Genomic DNA, 14,165 nt, shown 5'->3' with positions numbered 1-14,165 from the left:
GGAAATACTCAGAATGCATTATCACTTGCAAGTTGTAATAAATAGTCCCAGAATGTCAGAACATTCCGTTTTCGGTACGAGCGTGTAACTCTACAAAACAAAAACTGGGTGGATAACTAAAATGTTCCGCTGCTAAGTACCAAGTTGAAGCAAAACAATCCTTTATGTTATCAAGCAGAAGAAATATGACCATCCTATGATTTAGCCTGATTGCTGAAGTTTGAGCTGCTTTTAATTGACCTTTTAACTGGTTGTTCAAAAGCTTTGTTTGTTAAAACTGGTGTGAAAGGGCCATAAATTCCTCGCCCTACAGGGAGCTAGCAGGGACCCGGCATAGATCTAGCAGCTCTTGCTGCAGATAGGGGCCCCCGCAATCCAGTGGCTGCGCTGTGCTCCATGGTGGACACGGGCCGCGGAGCTGGACCCTAATAATAGACCCTCCCGATTGGCTGCCTTGTCCGCCCACACAAACATTCCCCAGCCGCCTATAAGGCCCCCCTGCCCTCGGATCGGCCCGCCCTTGACCAGGGCAGCCACGGATTGAGTCTGCAGCCGCCATGCAAGTATCCTGACCGGCTGGACCACATTAGGTCCACGCCGTCGGGACTTCGACCGGTCAGGGGCGGAGCGGGCCTCTGGTAATGGCCCCAGGTAGGTCCTGGGCGGTCCGAGTATGCCGCTTTTCAGGGCCCGCAGAATCGGGGAACCGGTGCTGGTCCCGATTCCGTGTGGGAAAATTGGATTCTCCGCCCCCGCGTCGGCCGCGATTTCACCGTCGGGGTGCAGAGAATCCAGCCCGTGTTGTTTCCTTTCTTGTGGGGGTCCGGATCTGTTCAATTTTTCATGCGTTGGGATTTTGCATATATTGTTTGAGCTTCCAGTAAAAAAAGAACTGGATAACTGGGGAAGGATGAAAGGGGTGGGGTGATTGGGGGGCAGGCTGTGGACAGCCCAATTCATTATCCATTATTGCTCTCAGAATATTTTTGGTCAAAGTTGATTTTACCATTTCCCTCCAATCTTGGAATTCCCTCATTTAAAAAAACAGTTCATTCCATTGTTTGTTCCTTGTGGGTTGTTTTCATTCCAGTTTGCTTCTCATGTTGGGATGTTTCCAGCTCCTAATTTCTTCTGAGTCATTGTCTCACCATCAGCAAGTAAGATTTAAGGTGATTAAATGTGTCTCTCCACATTTGCAGCAACACTTCATCCAACAGTCCAGCCAAAAACGTAACAAACCGCTTCAGCACCAGGAATTCGAAATGAGAGCTGGAACCAGAACTGGTCTTGGGGCCATAAAATGTGTTATTCACATGCTTACTTTAGTAAGTGGTCCAGCAAACAACTTTTTTATTATTTATTGCACCATCATTGTTTTGTTTAGCAAATTGTTCACCATTTTACGCTTGCTACACTAAATCAAGCCTGTTTTCTGAGAGGAATTTTATTATGCACTCAGATTAGTTGTATAAAAAAGAACTATTCCAAAGTTTATAGGTTCAGGAGAAAGCCCTTTTCCTCAGACTTTTATATATATATATATATATATATAGTATGTGACAAAAGTAATAGCAGAAATATTATAACCATGTGCTGCAAATATCCATATACAAAAAGACTTACTTAAAGGAGGTAACCATTGAAATGCTTTTATTCCCAGTGCTGTAACCTGTCTGGCTCCCTCTAGTTTACAAACAGGAAATTATACTTTTCAGAAAAGTAATTATTCCTGACAACAGCTAATTTCTAACCTGCAGTGGAAAGACAGGTAGAATTCCAGGAGGGTTATGCCCAAGATTCGTCTCCCCAAATTGGGCAACATTTCATTAGTTGACTGGATATTGTGACATAGAATAGAATTCCTAACAGTGCAGAAGGAGGCCTTTTGGCCCATCCAGCTGCACCGAGGCTCTGAAAGAGCACCCTACCTCGGCCCACTCCCACACCCTATCCCCACTCCCCCACCCTAGCCCTGTAACCCCAGCTAACCTGCACATCCTCGGATTGTGGGAGGAAACTGGGGTGCCTGGAGGAAACCCGGGGAGAACGTGCAAACCCCACACAGACAGTCACCCAAGGCTGGGATTGAAGCCGGTCTCTGGCACCGTGAAGCACTGCGCCACAGACCGCCCCTGGTGAACATTCCACCATTAACAAAGGTTTGCAATCACATCCCCCTATGATCTGTATCTGGAAGGTGTGAAAAATACAAATGAAATCTTTATCCTGAGAGAGGTTTGTTGATTATGAAGTATTTTATTCCCTAGAAGCCATGCTTTGAAATTGTTGTGGGCTTTTGGTTAAGTCTCCCGTGCAATGAATCAGTGAAAGTGCTAAAATATGTCTTAATGCTCAGTTATATTTATAGCGGATGTGTTTCCATCAGTTCCCAAATTACTCTGGATATTAAGGAATAATATCTCATGCCTGGCTTTGTTAATATTACAACTGAATGAATATGATTACATTTTTTCCATCAATAAATGTAGAAAACTCACCTTTGGGGTAACCACAACAGCGTTGACATTTTATATTTATACACCTTTCGCCAATTTGTTCTTCAGGATCTGTTTTAACTGGAGATTGTTTTCTTGGAACAATTGAAGTGAAATTTGACTTTGGGGTTGCTGTGTAAAGTGGGCTAATAGTGAATTCACTTTGCACCGTGCCCAACCTGCTTTTCCATTGGGCTCGTCTTGCGCAGGTGTCCAGGTCCCTAATTAGTAACGGCCGCGTTGAAATTATAGAATCAAAGAATGGTTGCAGCATTAAAGGAGGCCATTTGGCTGATTGTGTCTGTGCCAGCTCTCAGCACGAGAAAGCCCTCTGGATCCATTCCCCATGCCTCGTCTCCAAAGCTCTGTTATTTCTTTCTCTTCAAATAACTATCTAATTCTCTGTTGAAAGCCTCAATTGAATTGCCACCATTGCACTGTCAGGCAGGGCATTCCAGATCCTATCCTAACCACTCACCATGTTTTTCCTCATGTTGCCATTACTTCTTTAGCCAATTATCTTAAATCAGTGTCCACTGGTCATTAACCCTAATGCCGACAAAAACACTTTCTCCTACATCAACTAAGTCCAGGGCCGGGATTCTCCAATCCCGCGGCCAGGTTCTGACGCTGGCGAAAAGTGGCGGCAACCACTCCAGCGTCAATGGTCCCCAATAGTGAGGCATGCTCCCCTTCCTAGGGGGCTAGGTCAGCGCTGGAGTGGTCCACGCAGCTTCACCCAGCGCGGAATGGCCAGCGCGAGTTTATGCATGTGCGGAATGGCCGGCGTGACTCCGCGCATGCGTGTGGGTTCCCGTCTCTGCGCCGGCCCCCGGGCAATATGGCGGAGCACTACAGGGGCCTGGCATGGAGGAACATAGGCCACCACGGAACCAGCCCGCCCGCCAATCGGTACCAGGCCACCGTGCACCCCCCCACCCCCCACCCCAGGGTTGGATCCCCTCCCGCCCCCTCTCCAGGACGGCCCCTGCAGACACACCTTCCAGGTCCCGCCGTGTGGAACCTGAGTAACCCATGCCGGCGGGGCTCGGCCGAACTCGGCGGCCACTCGGCCCGTCGAGGCCCGGAGAATTGCCGGGGGGGCCGCTTTCAACGGCCCCCCGACTGGCGGGGCAGCAATCCCGCGGGCACCCGAAAATCGGCTCTGGAGAATAGGTAAGTCGTCGTCAGGGCAGCAGTGCGTGATCCTCGCGTTCCCCGGGAATCGCCGGAATATGGCGACTGTGGGCTTTTCACAGTAACTTCATTTGAAGCCTACTTGTGACAATAAGCGATTTTCATTTTCATTTCAATCTCCGACCCCGCGCCATGTCGGAGAATCCCGGCCCAGGGGCGAAATTCTCCCCCAACGGCGCAATGTCCGCCGACTGGCACCCAAAACGGCGCCAATCAGACTGGCATCGCGCCCCCCAAAGGTACGGAATGCTCCGCATCTTTGGGGGCCGAGCCCCGACATTGAGGGGCTAGGCCGACGCCGGAGGGATTTCCGCCCCGCCAGCTGGCGGAAACCGCGTTTGTTGCCCCAGCTGGCGCGGAAATGACATGTCGGGGCGGCGCATGGGCGGGAGCATCAGCAGCCGCTGACAGTTTCCCGCGCATGCGCAGTGGGGAGAGTCTCTTCCGCCTCCGCCATGGTGGAGACCGGAAGGGAAAGAGTGCCCCCACGGCACAGGCCCGATCGCGGGCCAGGCCACCGTGGGGGCACCCCCCGGGGTCAGATCGCCCCGCGCACCCCCCCAGGACCCCGGAGCCCGCCCACGCCGCCTTGTCCCACCGGTAAATAGCTACTTTAATTTCCGCCGGCGGGATAGGCAATTTCTCGGCGGGACTTCGGCCCATCCGGGCCGGAGAATCGAGCGGGGGGGCCCGCCAACCGGCGCGGCCCGATTCCCGCCCCCGCCGAATATCCGGTACCGGAGACTTCGGCAACCGGCGGGGGCGGGATTCACGGAGGCCAACGGCCATTCTCCGACCCGCTGGGGGGTCGGAGAATGACGCCCCAGATCTCTCATCACTTCAAAAACCTCCATTAAATCTCCTCTCAAATTTTTCTTCTCCAAGGAGAACGGCCCCAGCTTTTCCAATCTATCCATGATAGATGGCCTCTAATTTGATAAATTCCTGAATGGATTCCCAATTTTGTTATGATCCCATGTGAGGAGGAAAGAGCTGGCTCCCCTTCTTTATTAACCCCCCCCCCTCCATTCGTTGCAGCATGGTTAATTTAAAAGGAATCCCTTCCCCCTTGAATATCTTTACCTAGTCCAAATGTATTTACTTTTTAGAACAGGCCAATTTAAACCAGGCTTCCTTGAGTCAAAGAAATGGTAAGTTTATTGGTTAATAAAACCCCTAGAAAATAATAGCAATATGTAACACACACATACACATTTTGATCAGAAATTAGAAGTTAAAGTCCAGCTAAAAGTTTTTTAAAATACCGGTCAGTCTTTGGCTTGTCCGTGAGGATAGGTGGCAGTATGTTGCGGCCACTAAGTTGGATGATTCCAATAGAGCTGACTTTGGCAGGTTAGTTTGGAGTCACTGCATTCTGTAGGGTGGCTGAAAAGCTGTCTTTTTGATGGTGGCTTCTGCTGAGATTTCTTCCACCAATAGAGAGAGATTACATTGCCTGCAGGCTGCCTTTGCAGGGGGGACTGGCAATAAACAAACATGTCTTTTTCCCCAGAGACAGTTTTCAATTAACTCAGAGAGCATGTGTGTGTGTGAGTGTGTGTTTGAGTGTGGTGTGTATTAGTATGTGTGTGTTTGTGAGTATAATAATAATAATAATCACTTATTGTCACAAGTAGGCTTCAATGCAGTTACTTTGAAAAGCCCCTAGTTGCCATATTCCGACGCCTGTTCGGGGAGGCCGGTACGGGAATTGAACTAGTGTATGTGTGTGAGTGTGTATATGTATGTGTGTGAGTGTCTGTGTTTGTTTGTGCATGGATGAGTGAGTGTGTCTGAATGTATGAGTGTGTGTGTGTGTGAGTGCGTGTGTGAGTGAGTGTCTGTGTGTGTGTGTGTGTGTGAGTGCGTGTGTGAGTGAGTGTCTGTGTGTGTGTGTGACTTCACTTTTTTATTATTTTTTCCCTCAGGTTTAGTGAGTGATAAATCCGAAAGCAGATTTAGTTTAAAGTCCACTGAATCACGCCCTATATTTCTACAGTCTAGTAAACAATGAAAATTGACAATCCATAGTTTCTATTTATACTCGTTATATTTATTTGTTGCCGCAAAGAGAAAAGGTATAGAGGTGCCCACACTCTGGATTTTTATAAAACTCCATGAGAGGTTTATTAAGGGTGTTGTTCATGCAATTAAGATGGTGATCTGCTGAAAGCCCGCACAAACATTCTGCTGACGTCACTGCACATCACATGATGCATAAGCAGCGGGAATGTATTCCCAGATACATAATACCCCTCCCCTTTACATCATAAGTGCAGCAACAACAATGAACATTTATACAACCGATCCCTTGATTCAGTGTACGCGTTGAGCTTGAGCGAGAGCACGACAAGGCCATTAAATAGCAGAAGAGGTCAAAATCGAGAACCGCACTGGGTGCCAATCCATTCGCGATCCAACCGGCCCGCACCCGCAGGCAAAATCAGGATCCTGTCGTAGCATGGCAAGAAACCAATAATCACCACTTAAAGCGAATCTCCAGACAATTAACGGGAGCCACTCGCTGTCCAATAACCTCCCGTGATCTAATCGCCTCCCAAGCAAATGGTCACGCGGGCGCCGATTAGTATACCTTTTAAAAAATGTGAAACTGGCGGAGGAGCTGCTTTGGGGACCTGAGGAGGTAACCATTTTCACTCACAGGCAAAGAGCCTGGGGACACTGGTGGACCTCCAGGTGGACCTCCAGGTGGCTTTCCTGGTGCTGCGGTGCTCCTTCTGGTGCAGGTGCATCTTCTGGTCCAATAATTGTGGAGGTTGATTCAAAATAAGCTTGCTGCCTCTGTGCTCGGAGGGCGATGGGGTCCGCCATGCCAACCCCTCGATCGTGTGTACCCATTCCAGGGGCAACACTAGTCCCTGTCTGTCTGCCCACCAACCAACATATCTCGAACTGACCACGGAGGCCTCTGTCCTAGGGAATTGGAAATCATAGTTAAGTGAGCCCTTCACGCAACCCAAGTGGATTCTCGTGGGTTTACGGGCCTTGTAACGTGTGAGGGTTATTGCCTAGCACCCCAATCAGACTGTAATGTCTGGACACTATACCTGGACACTGCTGGAGGCAACACCACACACGCAGCAACTAATATCTGAACACCCAGGCGATTGGCTCCAGCACCGGGGACCTATCAGAGGCCAGTGGGTGGGTGAGTGCACCGGGTGTGGTGATGAGCTTCAATGTAAATGCATGTAGGCTAGCTAGACACTAGAGGGAGTACCAGAAACATCTCACACACACACACACAGCCAATAGATCAGTTAGATAGGAGACGACCAATGGACATTCACGTTACACATGGAGGTGACACGATCACAGGGGGGCATTACACCAACCCACATATAAAGGACATCACACACATGATCTGCCTCTTTCCAGTGGAGACAGTCAGTGAGAACAGACACAAGGTTTATTCAATTTAACACCCACCACGTGGATTGCAGCAACTGGTTAGTCAGTCTGGGTAGGTATAGTAGGATTAGCAGTAGTGTTGAACCCGAGTAATAGAAGTGTAAATAGTTTAATAAACGTGTTGAAATAATCTCCACGTCTGAACCTTCCTTTGTCAAGTGCACCACAAGGAAACCGTTTATGTTACACCTACAACATAACAAATCATGGTACCAGGACTGAACTGTTTCAATCCACATAGCCATTACTCAGCATACAGTGACAACCAGCAACTATACCCAGGCAAGATGTTCGAGATCTGGGTTCCGCAGCAGCTCCAGTGCCACGGCGATCTCCGCGAAAACTGGCGGGCATTCCGGCAAAAGTTTGAAATCTTCCTGCTGGCAGCCTAACTAGAAGACCTGGCCGATGCTGAAAAGACAGAGCTTCTCCTCGCCATCGCCGGTGCCAGAGCAGAAGAAATCTTTTAAAAATTCAAGTTCTCCAAAGGGCAAAACAGGAGCGACTTCCAGGCAATCCTGGACAAATTCGGCAAATACTGTGAGGAAAACACACTCCAACCAGCAAGAAAAGGTAAGAGAAGCGCCAGTACTCACCACGATGCCGAGATCCCGGAACAGCGAACAGTTTTGATCGGTGGCCATCTTTCTAAAGGGTCTGCACTTGCACAGTTGCGCGAGAAGCACACCGAACGGGAAGGTCCATTTGCGCATGCACGAGTCGCCGCGCATGCGCAATCACGAAAACGGCCATCTGTAAAGAAACAGCGATCTGCACATGCGCAATCGCTTCCTACGTGCTACGTCACATGCGTCATGATGTCAGAGGCCCTGGACCATGCCCATTTAAAGGGGAAACGTCCCAAATCAAAGAAAAAATCTTTTAAAGCCGTAAAACAACCTTCCTACACCTGGAATGACAGCACAATGCATCAAATTAAACCAGGGAATGAAATTAACCTCCGAAGAACCCTGCAACAAGCAGTTACCTACGCCCAAACTGATGATTCCGACCTTGAATACTTCGATACCGACCTTTACATTTTCTCTGGACCTTGCAAGCCCAATGCCAGATCCGACGCAAACAGTGATGATATGGTCCTAGAAGACAAAGACACAGACAAGCCTTTCACCTTGGGAGGCTACCCCAGTACCAAATCCGAACCGCAACTAGACGTGTTGCACATTGGCGACCCCCGTATTGAATCCGACGCAGACGCGGATTCGTTCTTCGGATTTGAGGATCTTCAGCCCAGCAGATATGACATCCCGACTCATGAGTGCAGGATTATGCTGCAGCCTGAAACCAAGAGACAGAGAGCGGTACAAGCCCACAGAGAGTGGCCTGCTGCCACACAGAGCGTGGTCCACGCACCGCTCAGGGTTCCCGACTCCACGAAAGAAGACACGCAAGACTCCACACCGCAGTCCTTGCACGAACAAGAAGTGACTCCAGTGTCACAAGCCTCCACAGCAAGCTCGTGGACAGACTCCACAATTGCAGAAACGCAAGACTCCAGAGTGCAGTCCTTGCACGAACAAGAAGTGACTCCAGTGTCACAAGCCTCCACAGCGAGCTCGTGGACAGACTCCACGATAGAAGAAACGCAAGACTCCGACGCGGTCCTTGCAAGAACAAGACCATGAGGGTCTAGCAACCTCCTCTGACCAACTAGCGGCAGACGATGCAAGTCTGCCATGCTCAAGTAAACAGCAAGAAGACTATGACAGTCTACCACGCTCCAGTGCACACCAGGACGACCATGACGGTCTATCATACTACAGTGAAGAACAAAGCGACGATGACAGTCCAAGCCCAAATGAAGGACAACAGCAAGACAAAGGCAGTCCACCAACATTGGTTGCGCCATCAGATGAAGACTCTGACAATTTACCCAACCCAAGTGAACAACAAGCAGCTACAGAGGCTCTACCCATGGTATGTGAGACGAGTGACGACAGCATCCCACTTCCCATGCAAGATGTGCAAAGTGACAGATCTCAGCTAGTGTGTACAGGGGCACTCGACGATCACTGTGAGACCACCGGTGACTCCGGTGACACCATGATACTTCCACCCTCATTCGCTTGAACCTCTCCACAAGTCAATGCATTCCTGCATGTTCCGACTCCAGACGTGCAGCTTCAAGAAATCTCAGCTGACTCCAGTGAACCTGCTAAGGCTCCGGACGGGGCGCATCAACAAAATGACACTGACTCAGTTAAAACAGACCAGACTCCAGATGGGGAGCAACCAAACGCCGACTCTGATTCACATAAGCCGAACTTTACTCCAGACAGGGAGTGCCGCGACCTCAGTGATGGCATGCTCAGGGTGAAAGCAGATGCCACAACGACAGGAGATGGATCACTTAACAATTATACTGGCTCAGTAATAACAAGCAGCGGCTACAGTCCAAAAGGAATACGCCAGTATTCACCACAGCTATATCCACACATTTGTTCCACACCAGCAGTGCAGCCAATGACAGCTCATGCTGGACAAACCCAGTATTCAGGCATGCAGCAGCCAGCAGTCTATGCAGCATATTCTCAAACAGGCCAGCACTACGGATTGCCCACTAATGGAATCAAGACCGAAGGAGGACTACCGCAAGAGCAATTTGCACTACAGACTGGACGCCTTAGTTACAGCCCAGGATTTGCTGCACCCCAGCCTGGCCAGACGGCATATTCCTATCAGGTGCAAGGTTCAAGTTTCACACCATCACCAGGTATTTATGCGAGCAGCAATTCTGTTTCCAATTCGACAAGCTTCAACGGTTCTCAGCGGGATCACCCTTCCAGCACAGCATGTGGCCAGAACCAGTATGTACAGTCTTATCCAACTTCAACATATGGCTCATCCATGACCTCGAATTATACTGTTGATGGTACCTCTTCAACGTCAACACCTTATCAGCTACAAGATGCCATCCGACAGCACCATCACAAACATCGGAAAAAGAAAGGGACTCCAAATCAGACAGCGAAGTGATTTGACCACTTCTTGGTTCCTGTGGCACAGGGACCTTGATGGCGTTCATAACCAAGAGAGACATTTGACCATGATGATTGATGGTTTTTGGACTCACACGAATGATTTGGACTTATTGTTTAATCACTGTTCCCATGACTTGTATATACCTTAACTTATCTACCTGTTTTTTGTTCAATTTTCTGAAAGTGTATAGAAAATATGTAACATATAAAAAAGGGGGATGTGGTGATGTGCATCAATGTAAATGCAGGTAGGCTAGCTAGACACTAGAGGGAGCACCTGAAACAGCACACACACACACTCAGCCAATAGATCAGTTAGATAGGAGATGACCAATGGACATTCACGATACACACGGAGGTGAAACGACCACAGGGGGGCATTACACCAACCCATATATAAAGGGCATCACACTCATGATCTGCCTCTTTCCAGTGGAGACAGTCAGTGAGAACAGACACAGGGTTTATTCAATATCACTCCCACCACGTGGATTGCAGCAACTGGTTAGTCAGTCTGGGTAGCTATAGTAGGATTAGCAGTAGTGTCGAACCCGAGTAATAGAAGTGTAAATAGTTTAATAAACGTGTTGAAGTAATCTCCACGTCTGAACCTTCTCTTGTCAAGGTCAACCCCAGGAAAGCCGCTACAACATAACAATTCACCGGGGAGGGGACCTGCACTCAGTCCAGGCAACATTACATGCGGTGCCTGGGGTACAGGGTCTGGGGTCCGGTGAGCAGGGGCTTCCGCTGCGGTCGGGAGTGTGTGGGCAGGGCTGCCAGGTGGGGAGGGTGGGGGGTGGTTGGAAGAGAGCAATGGGAAATGGAGGGGCCCGGGGTGGAAGACATTGCTGTTTGTCAGTCTCACACCCTCTCCCAATTCCTTACAGATATCGAACAGTAAGGATGATTTTCTGGACCCCGCAGAAATTGCCCTGGTGGTGCTGCTGGCAGGCCACGTGGCCAGGCGCTGGAGAAGGCGGCATCAGCGATAGCATTGACAGAGGCTCGAGGTGGCGGCCCGTGCGCAGGGCTCCGCCCCACAACCTCAGAACACAGGGTGAGACCCAGAGGGGGAGGCCTGCAACGGCCCAAGGTGTACAGGCATTGTTGATCTTTTAGGCACATGATGGACAGCGTGTGCCGCAGCAGGCTCCACCTCAACAAACACTGTGTGGTACCTTTGCCACGTCTTCACGGACTTGGCACCATGTGGAGGAGGAGGGCACCCACTTCCTGTGTCCATCAAGGTCACCACAGCCCTGAACATCTATGCCTCAGGATCATTTCAGGGCTCGAGCGGGGCAATGCTAGAAGTGGAGGGAGAGGAATATGTGGCCACATCCGAGGAGGAGGACAAGGAGGTGCTGGACCAGGTGGGGCTGGAGGACAATCTTGGGAAGGAACCAGTGGACCGGCCGGAGGACAGATGGCAGCGGCTAGGCTCCGGCATATCTGGCGGGCCAAGGAAGCCCTCATCCTCATCCGCTTCACATAGGATGTGGCCACATCTGTCATCGCACCCCCTCCCCCACCTCACCCCTGCACCATGCTCCCTCCACCCTGCTGCCCAACCACCCTCCCATTTTCCAACTTCCCAGTCTGTGTGTTACAACATTCCAGTGTGCTGCGACAGTAGCAGCACTGTCAACGGGTCACTGTCAAGGGCAGAGGGGGTGATGATAACCCACGGAGAGCTGAACACTGGTGCTCCACAATCTATGCCGTTGTCTGACGCCTGTCTGTCTGTTGAGTGCTCGCTCACACCCATCACCTGCACGTGGTGAGCTGGGGGACGGGGGAGCCGCGAAGGGTCCAGGACCCCCATGTCTGGGGAGATGGGGCATGGGATTGGTGGTCGGCGCACATTGTGGAAGAAAGTACCAAAGGCATAATGGTTGTGGTGAAGGTTTTTTAATGTCTCTCACATAATAGTGGCCATTCTCCCTATAGCCCTGTAAAAGCACACTCCTTCCCCCCCTCCACCCAGTGCCCTCTCAGTAATTCTCGGTGTGCTTAGCTTTCCATGCTCTACCTCTGCATCTGGGTGTATCCCCAAGATGCACGTCAGAGGTGGAGGCAGCCAGCTGCTTATCATGTCCTGTGGCCTTCACTGCCCCTGGTGGGTGTCCTCTGTGGGCTCTAGAGCTGGAGGGCCACGCCGCATTTGCCGGCGGCACTTGCACAGCCGTGCCGCCCTGCTCCGGGTGCTGACTGCGGGACTGGCATCATTAGAGGGGTGGTCCTCGAGGGAGCTGGTGGCCAGTGGTTTGCTCAGTCATTGTTGACATGGGGCGTGATTCAGTGACCCCGTTGTGCCCAGTGTGGATCCGGCGCAACAGGTGGATCGCACTAGATCCCCAAACCGGGCTCTGCGCCTAGCGCTGGAAAAATTCCAAGTCACCCAATTGCTGAGCTTGGCGCGATCTGGAACGCGCCCTCACCTAATGGCTCATTTAAATACCCGGAAGCCGGTATCACCCGGCACCCGGGACTCAGCGACCGTGCTTGGAAAACCATGTCAGGGCACCGTTTAGTAGTGGCCCTCACAAACGTGGATCAGGCACCTGGGGGGGGGGGGTGTCTGTCAGGCCATTTGACACTCCCGTGTAGTCAGGGACAGGGCAGGATGATACCCTGACACTCCCCGGCACCTTGGCAGTACCAACCTGGTACCCTGTCAGAGTGCCTGGGTAGCTCTGCTGGGGTGCAAGGATGGCAGTGCCACGATGCTCAGGCACCAGGTTAGCACTGCCAGGGCCTGGACCGGGGGGGTGGTCTTGCCACACGGAGGGGGGTGGGGTTCCATGGGGTTGGGGGGTTCCCTAAGGTTGAGGGCTTAAGGGGGGGGGGTCAAAAAGCTGAGGGGCGGGTAGGGGGGTGGGGGGAGATCGGGGCAGCTGCACACAATGGCGCCACAATCTGCAGACAGACTTTAGCTCATTGGCAGGAAACTCTAAGTGCAGTCTCTGTGGCGAGAAACTCCTCGAGGCCAAAAAGAAATGTCAAAGTGCCATTGGCTAGTCGAGTTGATCTTGATGTTGCAGCCGCCAAGAAACACATGCTAAACATGCCCGACAGCGGATTTAATTTGAAGTCTGCTGAATCTCACCTTTAATTAATGTGACTTCTGGCCATTTCTAGTGTGCATCCACAATCACTAAGAACATGTGACCCTCCAGTGGACCAGCAGAATCAATGTGTGTTCTCTGCAATGGCTGACTCTGTCATTCCCATGGTTGTAATGGTGGAGTGCTCCCTAGTTTTGCACAAGATTGGCTTGCCCAACTTTCTCTACAATTTAATCGTCTAATCCTGGGCACCAAAAATAACTATGTGCTAATTCCTTCATGCTTACCACACCAGGATGCCCCTCATGCAGTTGGTCACGACTCTACTACGTAAGCACAGAGGAATAATCACGCAGCTCCCTCATAAGAAAACCCCATTCTGCACTATCAACTAAAGTCTTTGTGACCTATGGCTTGACGTCTGGATTTTTCCAATGAACACCTGAGAGGGTGTTCCTTTTTGGATCAAGTCCATTACCTTCCCCATCCCTGGATATGTTCTTGTATATCTTTAAACTTGAGATGAAATCACAAGTACACTATCCACGAGCGAGAAGTACAAAATATTGATGAAATTGCCTTCTGGGTCGTGCCAGACTTGTCATGGCAATTGTGACAAAGCATCAGCATTTGCATGCTGCTCTGACTTGCGATACTGGGTATCGTAAGCGTGTGCTGACAATATCAATGTTCATCTTTGCAATCTACTCGCTGCCAAAGACGTTATACCTGTATAAAACCCCAAGATTGTAGCAAATGGTCGATGATCCATCAAATAGTAAAATGACAAGATCAAGGAGAAATGGGAAGCAGAGTAGTTAGGGGAGATCAATTGGGGAGTATGGAGTGAGGCCCTGCGAAGGGTAAATGCGACCTCCTCTTGTGCAAGGATGAGCCTGATACAGTTTAAGGTGGTGCACTGGGTGCATATGACTCGGGTGAGAATAAGACCATAAGACATAGAAGCA

The 14,165-nt window shown here is 50.5% G+C and overlaps 1 long non-coding RNA gene across 1 annotated transcript; it reads left to right on the top strand.

The window, feature by feature from the left end:
- Nucleotides 1-534: 534 nt before the first annotated feature.
- LOC140430391 (uncharacterized) lies at nucleotides 535-12,892 on the top strand. Its single transcript, XR_011949476.1, has 3 exons — nucleotides 535-651; nucleotides 1,200-1,325; nucleotides 11,017-12,892. It is a non-coding gene; the product is annotated as an uncharacterized lncRNA (long non-coding RNA).
- The last annotated feature ends 1,273 nt before the right edge of the window (nucleotides 12,893-14,165 follow it).

This window comes from Scyliorhinus torazame, chromosome 1 (genome assembly GCF_047496885.1).
Source record: "Scyliorhinus torazame isolate Kashiwa2021f chromosome 1, sScyTor2.1, whole genome shotgun sequence".
Taxonomy (NCBI): Eukaryota; Metazoa; Chordata; class Chondrichthyes; order Carcharhiniformes; family Scyliorhinidae; genus Scyliorhinus; species Scyliorhinus torazame.
This window is presented reverse-complemented; position numbering and strand designations above follow the sequence as displayed.